At 41.2% G+C, this 20,275-nt stretch overlaps 1 long non-coding RNA gene and 1 pseudogene across 3 annotated transcripts in view; both read left to right on the top strand.

Moving 5' to 3' along the window:
- The window catches only part of LOC116550896, a 37,569-nt gene that overhangs the window by 6,999 nt on the left and 10,295 nt on the right, over positions 1-20,275 (top strand). Inside the window, exons 1-2 of one of the 2 annotated variants that reach the window (XR_004268616.1) lie at positions 12,230-12,373; positions 19,170-19,293. This is a non-coding gene — a long non-coding RNA (uncharacterized LOC116550896). Of the gene's footprint in view, positions 1-12,229; positions 12,374-19,169; positions 19,294-20,275 lie in introns of those variants that run through there. The other variant, XR_004268617.1, reaches the window with a different exon arrangement.
- Positions 8,894-10,793, top strand: LOC116550895 (annotated as a pseudogene). Its single transcript, XR_004268615.1, has one exon. The product of XR_004268615.1 is annotated as a ubiquitin-protein ligase E3A pseudogene (transcript).

Here is a 20,275-nt window from a genome sequence, read left to right on the forward strand (position 1 = left end):
AAGAGCTTACCACCCAAAAAAGCCCAGGTCCAGATGGGTTCACAGCTGAATTCTACCAGACATACAAAGAGGAGCTGGTACCATTTCTTCTGAAACTATTCCAAACAATACAAAAAGAGGGAATTCTTCCCAAATCATTTTATGAGACCAACATCATCCTGATTCCAAAACCCGGCAGAGACTCAACAAGAAAAGAAAACTACAGGCCAATATCCATGATGAACATAGATGCAAAAATCTTCAATAAAATACTGACAAGCCGATTACAACAGCACATCAAAAAGCTTATCCACCATGATCAAGTAGGCTTCATCCCGGGGATGCAAGGCTGGTTCAACATACGCAAGTCTATAAACGTAATTCACCACATAAACAGAACCAAAGACAAAAACCACATGATTATCTCAATTGATGCAGAGAAGGCCTTTGACAAAATTCAACAGCCCTTTATGCTAAAAACACTCAATAAGCTAGGTATCAATGGAACGTATCTCAAAATAATAAAAGCTATTTATGACAAACCAACAGCCAATATCATACTGAATGGGCAAAAACTGGAAGCATTCCCCTTGAAATGTGGCACCAGACAAGGATGCCCTCTCTCACCACTGCTATTCAATATAGTATTAGAAGTTCTAGCCAGAGCAATCAGGCAAGAAAAAGAAATAAAGGGCATTCAAATAGGAAAGGAGGAAGTCAAATTGTCTCTATTTGCAGATGACATGATTGTATATCTAGAAGACCCCATCGTCTCAGCCCCAAACTTCCTGAAACTGATAAGCAAGTTCAGCAAAGTCTCAGGATACAAAATCAATGTACAAAAATCACATGCATTCCTATACACCAGTAACAGACTTAAAGAGAGCCAAATCAAGAACAAACTTCCATTCACAATTGCCACAAAGAGAATAAAATACCTAGGAATACAACTAACAAGGAATGTAAAGGACCTCTTCAAGGAGAACTACAAGCCACTGCTCAACGAAATAAGAAAGGACACAAACAGATGGAGAAACATCCCATGTTCATGGTTAGGAATAATCAATATCGTGAAAATGGCCATACTGCCCAAAGTAATTTACAGATTCAATGCTATCCCCATCAAGCTACCAATGACCTTCTTTGCAGAACTGGAAAAAACCACCTTAAACTTCATATGGAACCAAAAGAGAGCCCGCATAGCCAAGTCAATTCTAAGCAAAAAGAACAAAGCGGGGGGCATCACAATACCAGACTTCAAACTATACTACAAGGCTACAGTAATCAAAACAGCATGGTACTGGTACCAAAACAGAGATATAGACCAATGGAACAGAACAGAGGTCTCGGAGGCAACACAACCTTTCTACAACCATCTGATCTTTGACAAACCTCACAAAAACAAGCAATGGGGAAAGGATTCCCTGTTCAATAAATGGTGTTGGGAAAGCTGGCTAGCCATGTGCAGAAAGCAGAAACTGGACCCCTTCCTGACACCTTACACTAAAATTAACTCCAGATGGATTAAAGACTTAAACATAAAACCTAACACCATAAAAACCCTAGAAGAAAATCTAGGCAAAACCATTCAGGACGTAGGTGTAGGCAAGGACTTCATGACCAAAACGCCAAAAGCATTGACAACAAAAGCCAAAATAGACAAATGGGACCTAATCAAACTCCACAGCTTCTGCACAGCAAAAGAAACAATCATTAGAGTGAATCGACAACCAACAGATTGGGAAAAAATTTTTGCAGTTTACCCATCTGACAAAGGGCTGATATCCAAAATTTACAAAGAACTAAAGCAGATTTACAAGAAAAAAACGAACAAGCCCATTCAAAAGTGGGCAAAGGATATGAACAGACACTTCTCAAAAGAAGACATACATGAGGCCAACAAACATATGAAAAAATGCTCATCATCACTGGTCATCAGAGAAATACAAATCAAAACTACACTGAGATACCATCTCACGCCGGTTAGAATGGCGATCATTAAAAAATCTGGAGACAACAGATGCTGGAGAGGATGTGGAGAAATAGGAACACTTTTGCACTGTTGGTGGCAGTGTAAATTAGTTCAACCATTGTGGAAGACAGTGTGGCGATTCCTCAAGGACCTAGAAATAGAAATTCCATTTGACCCAGCAATCCCATTACTGGGTATATATCCAAAGGATTACAAATCGTTCTACTATAAGGACACGTGTACACGAATGTTCATTGCAGCACTGTTTACAATAGCAAAGACCTGGAACCAACCCAAATGCCCACCGACGATAGACTGGATAGGGAAAATGTGGCACATATACACCATGGAATATTATGCAGCCATCAAAAACGATGAGTTTGGGTCCTTTGTAGGGACATGGATGAACCTGGAAACCATCATTCTCAGCAAACTGACAGACGAGCAGAAGATCAAACACCGCATGTTCTCACTCATAGGTGGGTGTTGAACAATGAGAACACATGGACACAGGGAGGGGAGCACTACACACTGGGGTCAGTTGGGGGGAAATAGGGGAGGGAGGGTGGGGGGTGGGAAGCTGGGGAGAGATAGCAAGGGGAGAAATGCCAGATGTAGGTGATGGGGAGGAAGGCAGCAAATCACACTGCCACGTGTGTTCCTATGCAACAATTTTGCATGTTCTTCACATGTACCCCAAAACCTAAAATGCAATAAAATAAATAAATGGGAAAAAAAAAAAAGATTGTACATAAAGTCAATAGAATATGGTGGAGAAAGCTTGGACTTTTGAGTTGGAGGGATTTATAAACTAAGATATTTTTTTCCAATTCTTTCCTATATCATATGGAAATAACCACATCTCTTAGGGTTGTTATAAGGTACCTGAAGCTCTTGGTATATATTAAGAATAAATAATATATACTAATACTTAATAATACATACTTAATAAATGCTAGCTTTCTTCTCTCCCACTGTGTATTTATGTATGTTCCTCTTTATATATGAAGCACATATAGTAAAATAGTTTTCCTTTCCCTATAATGAGCTGAAAACAAATTCTCTTCTCCTCAAATCCATTTTTCTTCTTTGGAGCTGATATTGGTAACAGGAGTACACAGCAGATAAGCTCGTCCCTATCCTGTGGTCTGTATTACAAGATACAATCTTTTTTCCCCTGGTGGTAGATGAGGCAATTTACATCCCTGGTTGTCTTAAACCTCTCCTACAGCAACAGTCAGCTATAGTTTAAAGTCAAAATGAAATCCTCTGTGGATTTGAATCATAGCTAGAAGCAAGGCCATCAAGTTGAAGTGGTTGATTTAGCAAAGTAAAAAAAGAAAAAAGTCTTACAACACCTACATTACAATGAATGGTAGTAGTATGTCATTCATGACAACTTCAGTGTTCTCAAATATTTTATTTTATTTGTTCAACCAATTTCTCACATTGAAATGGCTTGATGGGGTGAGTCTTCCTAAGTTTTATTTTAAATGGGGCTGAAAGTAGAAACTGTTGTAGAAATAAACAACAAGTTGTTTAAGGAGGCATCTAGAGGGAGAAGCAACAAATAATCTTGGAACATGTAGGTGAAAGAGCAAGTCATCTTGCAAAATATGGTAAGAAAAATCTGCCATGCCTGCCTCAGCCCAAGGGAAAGAGTAATCCAGGGTATTCAGAACACAGAAAAAGAGCTTCAGAGTCGACCAGAATAAAATGGGTTCCAGTCTTGCCACTTTCTAGTAGCTGGTCAACTTTGGAAACATGTCTTAGCCTCTCTGATTTTCATTGTTATCTGTAGAATAAGGCTAGAAAAGTCTCCATTTGCAGAATTCCTGTGAGGATGAAATGAGAAGGTAAAGCACTTTGGAGTGGTTGGAACATACAAAACATTTGATAAATGATGTTATGTTATTGCTTAATTTATTCAATACAATGTATATTCTAAGATATATATTAAAATATGCACGCATTAAGATTTGACCTGATAAATGAAAAACGATGCTTTATTATGTGAGAGTTAATAATCTTATAATAATTATGAATAGGAATCATATTAATTCTTACACAAAAATGCTGAAATTTGAGGAGATACAGCATAAGAAAAAAACATGGATTTGGGATCAGAAAGTTTTTGGTTTCTTCTGCTTGGTGGCTGAGATGTTTGAATAAGTTGCTGTAACTTACTAAATTTCAGTGTCTATACAGAGGGGATAATAGCACTTACTTTTTAGAGTTTTGGGAGGATTATAAAACAACTAATGAATATTGCCTGGCATGTGGTAAACCAAAAACACCTGTTCTTTTCCCTTTTTGTATTGTTCTGAGATTAACACAATCCTACTATATCTCGTAGTCACCTTAGAATACAGACAGAATATAAAGCCTCAAAATCTCACAGATAGGATATAGTATATTGGAATCATCGAACATAAAATTTAAAAGTGAACCTGGTGAATATTTAAACTCTACTAACTGATACATCCAGGCTTCTGACATGTCCCTGGTAAGAAAGTTGCTAGGTAATTTCTGTAGTACTAGGGCCTTACTACTGTAGATCAGAGAGGTCTTTCCTTTGAGGCAATTTTAATTGTCAGAAAGTTCTTAATATTGAACTGAAATCTCCTCCTGGCAATTTTCCTTCAATGGTTATAGTTCTAGATGCTGATCATCTTCACATCACAGCCTTTGTGTATGTTAAGTCTGCTGCCTTAGAACAGTACCTGACCAATGGTAGGCACTCAGCAAATGTTTCCTCAGTGAATGAATGAGTAGATGAATGGGACAGGAAATGAGAACCATTTAACAGTGTTAGTGCTTTACTGTCTATACTGAGAACATTAGCACAATTTCTTTTGCACAAAATGGTAATATATTGTATCAGTCATGGCACAATAAAGACAGCAGAATCATTATGAGTTTTATAGAATAAGAGATTTATCATAGGAATAAGGCCTTATACCATTATGGATGGGGTTGCAGAAGTATGGTTTACAAGGAGGGGTTGGAGGATCAGAGAAATGTCTATAACCTGCCTTCTGAAATGCTAGTGCAAATGGACAAGGGCAGAGTTCACAAAGGAATATGGGGAGGCAGGGACATCAACTGAGGAGTTAAAATGGGAAGAAGACTGGGAAGCCTGTTGTTGCCTCTGCATCTGGTTATGGGCCTGGAAAGACTGTTGGCCCTTGTGTTTGGGCTCTTCAGAGAAAAAGAGAACCAGTAGGATCTATCTGCCTATCTTTCTCTCTCTCTCTCTCTCTCTCTCTCTCTCTCTTTCTCTCTCTCACTCTCCATCATCTATCTATCTATCTATCATCTATCTATCCTCTCTATCCATCTACCCATCTTTCTTTCTATCTATGGAATTGACTCACGTGATTATGAAGGCTGGGAACTCTAAAATCTGCAGGGGGACTGGCAAGCCTGAGACCCTGGAGAGTTGATGGTGCAGATGAAGGCTGAAGGCAGTCTGTTGGAGAATTTCCTCTTGCTCAGGGAGGCTGATCTTTTTGTTCTGCTCAGGCCTTTACCGTATTGGATGAGGCCAACCCACATTATGGAAGACAATCTACTTTACCTAAAGTTCACCGATTTAAATGTTAGTCTCGTCTCAAAAATGCCCTCTGAGTTGACACGTAAAATTGCCTGTCACAGTCAGCAAAGCTTGCAGTCAGGAAGAAGAGCTAGATACAGAGGAGGGAAAGCATGAATGAGGGCTGGAATCTGCCAGCACTTCTGCTCTATCTCTTGTTGTGCTAACAATGATGGTCTTTGAAGAGTCAATGGTTACCATTCACTTCTGCCTTCCAAATCTTGCTCAGATTTGCCAGAAGATAATTCTGGGAATCATAGAGCTAGCAGACCAGTTGGCATGCATAAAACTACATAGTAGGCTGGGTGCGGTGGTTCACGTCTCTAATCCCAGCCCTTTGGGAGGCCAAGGCGGGCGGACCACGAGGTCAGAAGATCAAGAACATCTTGGCCTACATGGTAAAACCTCGTCTCTACCAAAATACAAAAATTAACTGAGCGTGGTGGCGCCTGCCTGTAGTCCTAGCTACTCAGAAGGCTGAGACAGGAGAATTGCTTGAACTCAGGAGCCGGAGGTTGCAGGGAGCCAAGATCGCACCACTGCACTCCAGCCTGGTGCAAAAACAAAAACAAAAAAACCTACAAAAACAAACGAACAAACAAACAACTACATAGTCAACCCATTGTTAACTTGGCACCATATATACCTTTTTAACCTATATTTAACTTTCTAACATGATGCAAGACACTCCCCAAACAATCTAACACCTGCTAACTTTCTTGCCATAAAAGGATACAAAGTTTCATGTGTCATATAGTCCATCTCTGGGTGATGTTATCCTTCAAGCGGCATCACACTATTCCTTTGATATTTTGTAACCTGAATACTGAGATATAAGACTAACCACTTATTAACACATCTGATGATAGACACTAGCTCAATGGGAGAAGGGGAGGAAAGGAACATAATTGGTTATTATATACACAAATATTCATACGAAAGTAAGAAAAGCAACAGCCAAAATTACTAGTCTTTTTTTTTTTTTTTTTTAAGACAGAGTCTAACTCTGTCACCAGGCTGGAGTGCAGTGGTATGATCTTGGCTCACTGCCATCTCCGCATCCCGGGTTCAAGTGATTCTTTTGCCTCAGCCTCCTGAGTAGATGGTACTACAGGCTTGCACCACCACACCCAGCTAATTTTTGTATTTTTAGTAGAGACAGGGTTTCACTACGTTGGCCAGGATCATCTTGGTTTCTTGATCTTGTGATCCGCCCACCTCAGCCTCCCAAAGTGCTGGGATTACAGGTGTGAGCCACCGCGCCATACCTTCAGTCTTTGTTTTTCCAACTAGACAGGCTTAACTAGTGTTATCCCAGCACTTTGGGAGGCTGAGGCAGGCTGATCACAAGGTCAGAAGATTGAGACCATCCTGGCCAACATGGTGAAACCCCGTCTCTACTAAAAATACAAAAATTAACTGGGCATGGTGGTGCGTGCCTGTAATCCCAGCTACTCGGGAGGCTGAGACAGGAGAATCGCTTGAACCAGGAAGTTGGAGGTTGTGGTGAGCCGAGATTGCACCACTGCACTCCAGCCTGGCAACAGAACGAGACTCTTTCTCAACAATAACAACAACAAAAACAACAACAATGAATAGCTGTACTTCTTCCATGGCTGTGCAGAGCTCCTAGCAGCAACAAAGCAGGGATGCCAGCCCTTTTAAAGGCTCTGTCCCAGAGCTGCAAAGCGTCACCTCCATGGAATGCTAGTGTTTGTTAAATAACCTAGTTTATTCAGCATCAATTGAAGGGGCAAGAGCTACACCAGGGCATGAATTTTGGGAGGCATGATTCTTTGAGAACTTCTGCAGCTGACTAGTATATGTACTTTTGGAATTTTTTAAAAGAAAATTTTGTTGCCTACATAAAAATCATAGCGTAATAGCTCTATGACCTGTACTTTACAGACAGAGGGATAATGTTTATAGCAATATTCAGGTTTCTTCTAACATAATAGAAATACACTGATAGCGGTAGCTGTTGAGTGAAAGATGAATTAATTCTCTTGTTTCTCTGTTGGAAATACCACTGGAATAGTAAATAAATGCCCGCAGCCGTGGTCAACATATTTTTCCTTCAGTGTTCATTGGCTGTTATCAAACCTTTAGAGTAAACTTGTTCAGCAAGTTTATTGGGCACTGCTGGGTGCCCCAAATAGCTAGTTGGTATTTAAAAATCTGATCTCATGTGCTTTTCTTTCTCTTCATCACTTGTGACCCTGTAGCTCTTTGGTCATTTAAATTAAGCCACAAGTCTCAGGCTGTCAATGAAGGGAAGACCAAAAAGAACACAGCGTGAACAAATAGTCAAATTCTTGGCTTTGTTTGTTTGTTTATTTGTTTGTTTTGAGACGGAGTCTTGCTCTGTCACCAGGCTGTAGTGCAGTGCAGTGGTGCGATCTTGGCTCACTGCAACCTCTGTCTCCCAGGTTCAAGTGATTCCCCTGCCTCAGCCTCCTGAGTAGCTGGGATTACAAGTGCATGCCACCACGCCCAGCTAATTTTTGTATTTTTAGTAGAGACAGGGTTTCATCATGTTGGCCAGGATGGTCTCAATCTCCTGATGTCATGATCCGCCCACGTAGGTCTCCCAAAGTGCTGGGATTACAGGCTTGAGCCACCGCGCCTGGCCGGAACTCATATCTTAAACAACAGAGTAGAAGATGTGAGATGACCAAGAGCAGTTTCCTTCCAAAAAGACTAAGTACAACCACTTTGGAAAACCATTTGGCAGTTTCTAATAAAGCGAAACTTACATCTACCCTTTGACCCAGCAAGTTTATTCCTTATCTAGGGACTCCCAGTGCTGGTAGATCAATGTACCCAAGAGAAATAAAAATATATGTCCAAACATATTTGTATATAAACATTCATTGCAATTTTATTCATGGTAGTAAAAAAATTGGGAATAATCCAAACATCTGTTAGGTGTCTAGATAAACATCTGTAATTTTTTCATACGGATTTTAAAGATGTGACTTACTTAACAGAAGAGAAGGTATATGAAATTCTTGAATTAAGCAGAAAAAGAAGATTATTCCCCTTTAATCGGAGTTATTGAGAGAGTTTTTTCTAATGCGGAGGCGTTGGTACAGAGCTTCTAGAAAGTTACACGGCATACCAAGGAAGAACTGAAATCTCTTCAAGCAAAGGATGAAGGCAGGGATGAAGATGAAAAGGAAAAATCTGCATGTTCTCCTACTGCTATGGAAGAAGACTCAGAAGCATCTTCAAAGGTGGGCGATAGCTCACAGGGAGACAACAGTTTGCAGACATTAGGCCGTGATGATGTGTCTGTGGATGTTGATGCCATTAGAAGGGTCTACACCAGATTGCTCTCTAATGAAAAAATGGAAACTGCCTTTCTCAATGCACTCATATATTTGTTACCTAACGTGGAATGTGACTTGATGTATCACAACGTATGCTCTTGAGATCCTAATTATCTGCATTTGTTCATTAGCGTAATGGAGAATAGAAATCTCCACAGTCCTGAATATCTGGAAATGGCTTTGCCATTATTTTGCAAAGCAATGAGAAAGCTACCCCTTGTAGCCCAAGGAAAACTGATGAGACTGTGGTCTAAATACAATGCAGACCAGATTCGGAGAATGATGGAGACATTTCAGCAATTTATTATTTATAAAGTCATGAGCAATGAATTTAACAGTTGAAATCTAGTGAACGATGATGATGCCATTATTGCTGCTTCCAAGTGCTTGAAAATGGTTTACTATACAAATGTAGTGGGAGGGGAAGTGGACACAAATCACACTGAAGAAGATGATAAAGAGCCCATCCCTGAGTCCAGTGAGCTGACACTTCAGGAACTTTTGGGAAAAGAAGGAAGAAACAAGAAAGGTTCTTGAGACCCCCTGGAAACTGAACTTGGTGTTAAAACATTGGATTGTCAAAAACCACTTATCCTCTTTTGAAGAGTTTATTCATGAACCACGGCATGAGGTTCTAGAAATGGGTAAAGATTATGCTTTTTTTAAAAGTAGAAACAAATTCTCTTTTATGATATGTCCCTTTATATTGTATGCTGTCACAAAGAATTTGGAATTGTATTATGACAATAGAATTTGCATGTACAGTGAATGAAGAATCACTGTTCTCTCCAGCTTTGCTCAAGGACAGCAGTTGAATCCATATTTGAGACTCAAAGTTAGACGTGACCATATCATAGATGATGCACTTGCCCGGCTAGAGATGATTACTGCGGAAAATCCTGCAGACTTGAAGAAGAAGTTGTTTGTGGAATTTGAAGGAGAACAAGGAGTTGATGAGGGAGGTGTTTCCAAAGAATTTTTTCAGTTGGTTGTGGAGGAAATCTGCAATCCAGATATTGGTATGTTCACATAAGAAGAATCTACAAAATTGTTTTGGTTTAATCCATCTACTTTTGAAACTGAGGGTCAGTTTATGCTGATTGGCATAGTACCAAGTCTGGCTATTTACAATAACTGTATACTGGATGTACATTTTCCCATGATTGTCTACAGAAAGCTAATGGGAAAAAAAGGGAACTTTTTGTGACTTGGTAGATTCTTACCAAGTTTCATATCAGAGTTTAAAAGATTTCTTGGAGTATGAAGGGAGTATGGACGATGACATGATGATCATTTTCCAGATATCACAGACAGATCTTTTTGGTAACCCAGTGATGTATGATCTAAAGGAAAATGGTGATAAAATTCCAATTACAAATGAAAACAGGAAGGAATTTGTCAGTCTTTATTCTGACTACATTCTCAATAAATCAGTAGAAAAACAGTTCAAGGCTCTTCGGAGAGGTTTTCATATGGTGACCAGTGAATCTCCCTTAAAGTACTTATTCAGAACAGAAGACATTGAATTGCTTATATGTGGAAGCCAGAATCTAGATTTCAAAGCACTAGAAGAAACCACAGAATATGATGGTGGCTATACCAGGGACTCTGTTCTGATTCAGGAGCTCTGGGAAATCGTTCATTCATTTACAGATGAACAGAAAAGACTCTTCTTGCAGTTTACAATGGGCACAAACAGAGCATCTGTGGGAGGACTAGGAAAATTAAAGATGATTATAGCCAAAAATGGCCCAGACACAGAAAGGTTACCTACATCTCATAGTTGCTTTAATGTGCTTTTACTTCCAGAATATTCAAGCAAAGAAAAACTTAAAGAGAGATTGTTGAAGGCCATCATGCATGCTAAAGGATTTGGCATGCTATAAAACAAAACAAAACAAATAAAAAAGGGAAGAAAGAAACAAAGAAAAAATTTTAAACATTCTAGAAATATAACAAGAGGGATAAATTTTTGGTTGTGATAGTGTTCCAGTACAAAAATGCTGTAAGACAGTGAACCACAGAGTCATCTATATCTGTGCCTCCCTTCTTTACTGGGGACATGTGGGCTGGAACGGCAGATTTCAGCTACATATATGAACAAATATATTATTATTATACTTATTTTTTGCATGAAAGTGTTGCATATTCTTTCACTTGTATGTATAAAGAGGTTTTTCTGAATATTTATTTTATCACTTTTGCTTGTGTTTATTACTGCTTGAGACTGAGCCTTTTGAGTATGTGAAAAATATATGCTAACAGAACTACTTTCCCAAGGAAAATATTACCACCATTTGTAGATCATGTTACATTCAAGTATGTGCTACTTTTCTGTCCCTGGATCTAACTCAAATCAGGAACTGTATTTTTTTTTTTATGATTTGCTTTTGAAACTTGAAGGCTTGAAAACAGTGTGAGGCAATTACTGCTGTTCTAGACCCTAAAGAGTTTTCTGTGCAAAATCTTGTGAATCAATAAAGATGGAAGGGAGAAATTGGAAAAAAATTCATACAATGCAATATAATGGAACAAATTACTAACAGTGCCACATGCATGCATCTCAGAAACATGATGCTGAGTGAATAAAGCCAGACCCCAAATAGCATGCACTGCATGATTTCATTTATATGAAATTCTGGCGCACACAAAGCTAACCTGTGATGACAGAAATCAGAAAAGTGTTTGCCTAGGAGTAGTAATTGACTGGGGAGAAGCATAAGAAAAATTTGAGAGTGATAGAGTATTCCATATCTTGGTAAGACTATAGGTTACAACAGTGTATACATTTGTTAAAACTAATTGAATTGTTCATACACTTTATGTAAATTATACCTTAGTGAAAGAAAGGAGATAAAAGTTGATCCAGCTGGAGCAAGGGGATTTGGGATGATTTGGATGCTGGTGTGTTCTGAAGATACCTCTCTCCCTGGCCTTGCAGACCACACTTTGTTCCTCTTGACCCAAGAATGTCCAGCATGGCGTCTGAGACTGCATGGCTAAAGTGTCCAGGTAATGAGCTGAGAGAGTCTCACACAGTTTAGATGATATGGTTTGGCTGTGTCCCCACCCAAATCTCATCTTGAACTTTCTAGATATCCTCATATGCTGTGGGAGGGACCTGGTGGGAGGTAACTGAATGATGGGGGTGGGTTTTTTCTCATGCTGTTCTCGTAATAGTGAATAAGACTTATGAGATCTGATGGTCTTATAAAGGACAATTCTTTTGCACACACTTTCTTGCCTGCTGCCATGTAAGACATTCCTTTGTTCCTCCTTTGCCTTCTGCCTTGATTGTGAAGCCTCCCCAGCCATGGGGAACTGTGAGTCCATTAGACCTCTTTTTCCTTATAAATTACCCAGTCTCTGGTATTTCTTCATAGCAGGATGAAAATGGACTAATACACTAGACCTCACTGTGCATGAGGCAGAGCAGAGAAAAGTCACTTAGATTTTCCCAGCACCTTCATTCTATGTCCTGTTTTTCTATTGGAGGTGAGTTGCAGCATTCTGGGACAGAGCTAATGAACCTAAGGCAAACTTGATTGGGTCTGGAGGAAGTCAGTTGTGGATGCCATCTCCAGTTGCCTCTTATACCTGGTGCCAGGACAATGCAACCCACGCACCAATAAATATCATTCCCAAGGAGAAAGAAGCTGAGGAACAGAGGCTTGAATTGACTGAGTTTGATATTCAGTCGTTACATTTTAAAATGGTAGCAAATTGAGTTGAACTTGAATGACAAGATTAGGTGTTTCAATCGTCAAAGAAAAATGAGTTCTCAAGAGCCAAGTTGATTTTAGTTAAAGTTTTCTCACCCTCAGTAGATGCTCAGAGCCATTTACAAGAATCCTCCTCTCTCCTTCCCTCTCTCAAATAAACATCAGTAACTTAAGGCTATAATTCTGAGAGGAAACACAGCACCTACATTGGTCATGTGAGCTCAGCTGAGGTGGCAGGGAAGAACTACAAACATGAAATTGATAGAATTACAAAAATTAAAATGCAGTGACATTTAAAAATATGAAACTACCCATGAAAAATAATTTTTGCAGTTATAGAACAAAAGATATTTTTTTTCAAGGATGAATGACATCTAGAAAAAAGCACTGACAATTTAAAAATGAAAACTAAAAACTACTTTGTTAGCAACATTTTATAGGTTTTTTTTTTTTTTTTTAAAAAGCGGACTTAAACATGTTTTTATTTGACACTCTGATAATTTCAATTATTTGCTCCAGTGGGCAATTCATTAGGTAACTTTGAATGAATTTTCAGTACGGAAGCCTTCACTTATGGAAAAACAGCCTTTTATGTAGGGCATGGTAAAACCTCAGTTACTGATCTATATGAACAATTAAAGTTATTTAGAGCATGTTAGCTAATGACATGGAAAAGCAGAAATCCTAGCTGCTGAGTTAGAGGAGGGTCTCTTGTTGTGATTGTGTTTCTTAGTCCAATTCATGCATCCCTCTGAGTTTCTCTAACTGAATCCATTTATTATTTTTCCGAATTGAACTAGTTTTCTAATGATAATTTCTTATGAGTGTTTGAATCACCTTTCAGGCAAAATGCAGTGAATCATGATGTTTTAAGTACCCCAAGAATACGAATTTTCTAGAAAGTGGAGAAGCTGTATGGTTCGGGGATAATATGGTTTGGCCGTGTCTCCACCCAAATCTCATCTTGAATTGTAGCTTCCATAATTCCCATGTGTCATGAGAGGGACCTGGTGGGAGGTGATTAAATCATGGGGGTGGGTCTGTCCCATGCTGTTCTTGTGATAGTGAAAAAGGGTCATGAGATCTGATGGTTTTATGAAGAGGAGTTTCCCTGCACAAACCCTCTTTGCCTCCGTCTGTCCATGTAAGATGTGCTTTTGCTCCCTCTTGCCTTCCATGTTTGTGAGGCCTCCCTAGCCATGTGGAACTGTGAGTCCATTAAGCCTTTTTTTCTTTATAAATTACCCAGTGTGTCTTTATTAGCAGCATGAGAATGAACTAATACAAGGGACATTTAGGCACTGACAACCCTCACACCCTGGAGGAGAATGGAGCCTTGCTAGTGCTAACTTGGGTTCAAGAAGCAGGAGAGCTTGATATTTGTAAAAATTTTGTTAAAGGGTAGCACACAGATCTTAATGTACCTCATTTATTTTAATGTAAATGCTTCCGAATGATGATATATCAGCCATGTATATTAAAAGGGCAGTGGCTTGGCAGTTTTCCACCAAGACCTTACCTTGAGCCAAAAAAGTCAATGGTGGCTGCATGTCCTCCATTAAACATTTTGAGGGTGAAGAATTTCACATCAGTTTCTGCCCTGCATGGCCACTATGCTTTTAATAGGGTTTGTGACCTTGCTGAAGTAGTGTAGGAATAGAATGTAATCTCACAGTGGAGTGTGAATTTGTGGTTACTCCCCATCAATGTATATAGCCCACCAGAATAATCTATAAAATTTTGGGAAGAAACTTAATTTTCCTTTGCAGAAAGAAGCCTTTTTAAGAATAGGTAGGTTTTATGCTTTTGGGGCTAAATGTTCAACATGATCCAAGGATGTTGGGTATCTCTGAGAGTAACTTGTTGTTTCATGGTTGGCTCAACTCCAGTAGCGCAAAGAGACTTTCAATTTAGTGGGAGAAATTCTTTTGAGATCAAGAAGGAAGAACTGATATAAATATCATGATGATGAACTGAATTGTGTCCCTTCAAAATTTGTATGTTGAAGCCTTAACCTCCATTGTGATTGTATTTAGAGATTAGGTTTTTAGGAGGCAATTAAGTTTAGGCGAGGTCATAAGGGTGGGGCCCTAAGCTTATAGGATTAGTGTCCTTATAAGAAGAGAGAGAGAGAGAGACTGGCTGGGAGTTATGATTTATGCCTATAATCCTAGCACTTTGGGAAGCTGAGGTGGGCAGATTGCCTGAGCTTAGGAGTTAGAGACCAGCCTGGACAACATGATGAAATCCTGCCTCTACTAAAATACAAAAAATTAGATGGGCATGGTGGTGCATGCTTATAGTCCCAGCTACTCGGGAGGCTGAGGCAGGAGAATTGCTTGAACTCTGGAGGCAGAGGTTGTAGTGAACTGAGATTGTGCCACTGCACTCCAGCCTGGGCGACAGGCTAAGATCCTGTCTCAAAGAAAAAGAAGGTGGCTATCTGCAAGCCAAGAGAAGAGGCCTCAGAATGAGACATACCTTGCTGGCACCTTAATTTTGGACTTCTCAGCCTCTAGGATGGTGATAAATTTCTGTTGTCTAAGCTACCCAGTCTGTGGCATTTTGTTATGGCAACCTAAGCAGACTAATACAATTACTGAGCACCAACTTAAATACTTCTTGAGTCTCACAAGCTATATATGCTTGCTGGGTTAAATTTATTGAGTCAGATGTTTTATACACACACACACACACACACACACACACACACACACACACACCATACCAGTATTCACCTTTAGAAGTGGGGATGGTGTGGGCATGATGGCATGCATCTGTAGTCTCAGCTACTCAGGAGGCTGAAGCTGGAGAATTGCTTGAACCTGGAAGGCGGAGGTTGTAGTGAGCTGAGATGGTGCCACTGCACTCCAGCCTGGGCAACAGAGCGAGACTATGTCTCAAAAAAAAAAAAAAAAAGAAGTGGGCATGGTGGGTTAAACCACACCAAAGTTCTGGGGTGCTATCAGAGTGTTCCACAGTCATTGGCCAGGTTACCTGATTTCATCCTCTAGTGACATCCCACAGTAAAGTTACACAGGCCTATACATTATTCAAATCCCTGACAAAATAATGTATTTCTCTTTAGTTCATAGATTTCTTAACCTTGGGTTACAGGTAGACTTCATGGTTTTATAAATTTTGTAAAATTTTATGCTAAATATATCTATGTGCATTTTCAGAGGAGAGGATTCATTACTTTAAACAGATTCTCCAGTAATTCCAGACTCTAAGGTTAAGACCCATGACTTCAGACCAAGGTGTGGTGGAGATCTTTTTTTTTCCTCCCTGAGACTCAGTCTTGCTCTGTTGCCCAGGCTAGAGTGCAGTGGCTCAATCTAGGTTCACTGCAACCTCTGCCTCCCAGCTTCAAGCAATTCTCCTTCCTCAGCCTCCTGAGTAGCTGGGATTACAGGTGCCCGCCACCATGCCTGACTAATTTTTGTATTTTTAATAGAGACAGCTTTCACCATGTTGGTCCGGCTGGTCCTGAACTCCTGACCTTGTGATCCACCTACCTTGGCCTCCCAAAGTGCTGGGATTATGGGTGTGAGCCACCGTGCCAGGCTGGAGATCTTATAAATAGTGAAGAGTAGCTCCCGGTTAAAGTCCTGGGCATGATCTCTCAGGTCTGACCAAAGGCATTTGCAAGGCTTTTCCTGGCCAGTCTCATTGGAGAAAGCTGCCTCCCCACATCGCAATCTCTGGAGGAGGGAGATGAAGTCAAGGATTCAGGTCCCCCCACCCTTATTGCTCATATGCTTATAGATAGCTGCATTCATAGCCCAGGCACCTCCATTCGGGGTCTTAATCTGTAGCCCTGAAGGGTGGGGGCCACTTTTCAGGTATGTCCACCAAGATGTTCCTTATAGGGGGACCTTGACTAAGACCCTTCTCTTCATTGGGTGCTCTGGCCCAGTACTTTTTAACCCTAGTTCTTCACCCTCCCTCCTTTTTCTTTTTCTTTGTCTCTTGCCTTCACTCTCACGGTAAATTAATGAAAGCCTGGTTGCTTCTTCCAGTTTGACTTGTTGTCCGACTTGATCATTTTGGGATCTGGCAGCTCAACAGGAACCGAGGAACTTTAAGAGGTCTCTCCTCCTCTGGAAGGCACACTAAAATAACCATTTAAGGGAGATCTTTACAGAAGAATGTGAATATCTCAAAGACATGGTTAATTCCAAGGAGCCTCAAAACGACTCATGTTCTTAATAATTCATGTGGATTCTTCTTTACCAGGTCAGTAATCTAATTTTAGTTCTATTTGGCATTGGGAAACTGGTGAGCATACTCCATCAAATTCTGGCTTTTTATTCCAAATGTTCCACCAGGGTCACCTGTGGCCTCTGGTGTTAGACTATCCATCTATAATTATAGCACAAAATTGCTCATTAGAATGGATCCCAGGCTCACACAATAGGCTCAGAGAACAGCCACACCTGCCCCACGTTAGGAACCCTCACCCATGCATTTGTGCACACACTCAGGCGTATACGCGTTTATTTCTCCCAGTAATTTTTATGAATCTATTTGGCATTTTGCAATTCTCTTGGAACCAAGGTCTGACTACTTTTATGTGACTGAGTTGGACTGGAAGGGGAGGGCAGGGCATTGACGTGTGTTGAGCAATGACCTTTAAGAACTATGAAAGGTGCTTTTGTAAACCTTATCTCCTGCGATGCTTCCGTGAGGGTCATTTTGTAGAAGAGGATATGTATTCACAGGTTAAGTAACGTGCCCAAGGGGGCAGGTGGTGGCCTTGGGATATGATTGCAAAGTCTGTGTCCTTCACCCTCACCGCAGCATTTCCCTGGACCGGGGTCTGCTTTGCCCAACTCACCATTGTCTACTGAAGACATCCATGATGTAATAAGACTATTACATTAACGTTTGTATTAGTCTGTTCAGGCTGTGCTAATAAAACACCGTAGACTGGGTGGCTTAAGCAACGGAAATTTCTTTTCTCACAGTTCAGGAGGCTGGAACCCCAAAATCAAAGCCAGGAGGATTCTTGTTTGCATGGGGCCTCTCTCCTTGGCTCGCAGCTGGCCACTGCCTTGCTGTGAACTCGCGTGGTCTTCTCTCTGTGTGCGCACATTCCTAGCGTCTCTCGTGTGCCCAAATATCGTCTTTTTATATGAACTTCACTTAGATTTTGTTAGGTCCCACCCTACCAACCACATTTAACCTAAGCATCTCTTTCAAGGCCCTATCTCCAGATACAATCACATTCTTGGGTCCTGGAGGTTAGGGCTTCAACATACGAATTTGGGAAGGCCACAATTCAGCCCATAACAATGTTCTTATGTCCAGAGTTGGGCTGTGGGCTGTGTAGGACCCAGTATCATCCTTAGGGCACAGTGGGACCCAACAAAAATCACAAATTCCCGTCTCCTTGCCTACAAGCCTTCCATGCTGGGAAATTTTATTAAAATTGACAAACAGGCTGGGTGTGTTGGCTCACGCCTATAATCCTAGCACTTTGGGAGACTGTGGCAGCCAGATCGCTTGAGCTTAGGAGTTTGAGACCAGCCTGGGCAACAAGGCAAGACCCCACGTTTATAAAAAATACAAAAATTAGCCAGGCACGGTGGTGGGTGCCTGTAGTCTCAGCTACTTGGGAGGCTGAGGCAGGAGAATTGCTTGGGCCTGGGAGGTCAAGGCTGCAGTAAGCCAAGATTGCACCACTGCACTCCAACCTGGGTGGCAGAGTGAGACTCTATCTCAAGTCAACAAAAGAAAAATTGGTAGAGAAGGTACACTGTGAGAGGAAGAGTAAGTGGCAGCTGATGGAACCACTTCCTCTTTCCCCCATCCTTCCACTGCCTCTCTCAGATGCTTACTCAAGGGTTACTCCTTCAGTCATTTAGTCCATCATCGTTTATCAGGTCCCCTACTGTGGCAAGGCTGTGTGAGGGGCTGAGCATATACCAGCAATCCCTGATTGCAAGGAGCCCCCACTTCCTGTGGGAGAGCTGGAGGATAAGGAACACACAAAGTACCCTCTGGGAGAAGAACCGTGAGTGGTGGGCGCGGGACTTGTTCGAGGATGGGTGGTCGGGTATGCCTTGTTGAGGTGATGACCTTCAGGCTGAGACCTGAGCAAGTGAGAAGCAGCAGCCTCTTGGAAAGTCGATGGAAGAGTTTCCAGACAGAAGGAATAGTATGTGCAAAGTCTTTTGGGAAGAAAGGAATGTTGGGGACGCTGAGAAGAGACCTGGGTGGCTAGAGATGAGTGAGGGAGATGGGAAAGGGAGAGCAGCCTACGGTGAGGGTGGAGGAAAAAGCAGGGGAGGATGCCTGGAGATTGTAGGCTGTGGCAAGAGGACCTCAAAGGGAGAGCTACAACCCTTCTACAAAGGCCATTCGAGAGCTGAGCTTCAGGCGGAGCTGAGGCTTTCTAGGGCAGATTAGACCTCGCTTGTGTGATCATACTTGAGGGACGTATTGAAGGACGTCCTTATCCAGAAACTCTAGCTCTCACAAGTACAACCCTTAGTGTCTGTTGGTAGTGCCTGTCGTTCCTATCACTAAAGAATCCTTTTTTTAAGTACCTTTGCTTTGTCTAGGAAGAGACTCCTGCTGAAGTACAGATAACCCTGGCAGCATATCCCAGGACACTGACAGCACGAACTAGTTTATCAGATCATCCCACCTTGAGAGCTAGAGAGGAGCAGCTTGTTGGAGAATGAGGTATGCTTTCGGCTCTGCCCGTACTATTTCCAGCTCTGAAATTGCCTCCTGTTAACAACATTGCCTCTCCTTTTTCTAGAATATATCTCATATTATCTTTTCCCTGACTCCCCACCCTCATCCAGCCACCTTTCCTCAGACTGCAGGTTGCTCTGCAATGTCCCAGTCCCTTCACTGCCTCCCTCTGTTATTTACCTCTGCACACAGCCAGGACTCCTCCTTGCCCTCTTTATTTGCACCAAATTTCTCACCTTGGGGACTTCCACCACCCCTATCACGCAGACTCTGGATCATTGTCACTCAGATCATCCACTTTTTCCGTTGTCACTCTGTGGCTTCTCAGACTCACTGAAGAAAGCGATCTCATAGCCTTGATGATCGGTCATGAGATTCTCCCCACTGTTGCACCGTTCCAGCTGCACCACTGTCCTTCTAAATTCTAGCTCATTGTTTAACACGTGTCTCATCTCTAGGCTTCGTGGCCATATGCAGAGAAGTAGTTGAGCTTTGGTGTCACAATCCTGGGTTCAAAACCCACTTTACTTCTTACTCACAGCTGTGTGGTCTTGGTCAAGTTATTTAGCTTCTCAGAACTTTAGATTCCTCCTTTAAACAGATTTAACAAAACAAGTTTAATAAAACTTTTATGGGCTGGGTCAAGTGGCTTACCCCTGTAATCCTAGCATTTTAGAAGGCCGAGGTGGGTGGATCACTTGAGGTCAGGAGTTTGAGACCAGTCTAGGCAACATGGTGAAACCCCATCTCTACTAAAAATACAAAAAATGGTGGGCACCTGTAATCCCAGCTACTCAGGAGGCTGAAGCAGGAGAATTGCTTGAACCTGGGCGGAAGAGGTTGCAGTGAGCCAAGTTCACACACTACACTCCAACCTGGGTGACAGAGCAAGATGCTGTCTTAAAAAAAAAAAAAGAAAAGAAAAAAAAAAAAAAAAAAACAAAACTTGTTCACCTGTGTAAGTTTG

This window comes from Sapajus apella, unplaced genomic scaffold (assembly GCF_009761245.1).
Source record: "Sapajus apella isolate SASKATOON/1434 unplaced genomic scaffold, GSC_monkey_1.0 scaffold8, whole genome shotgun sequence".
NCBI classification, from domain to species: Eukaryota; Metazoa; Chordata; class Mammalia; order Primates; family Cebidae; genus Sapajus; species Sapajus apella.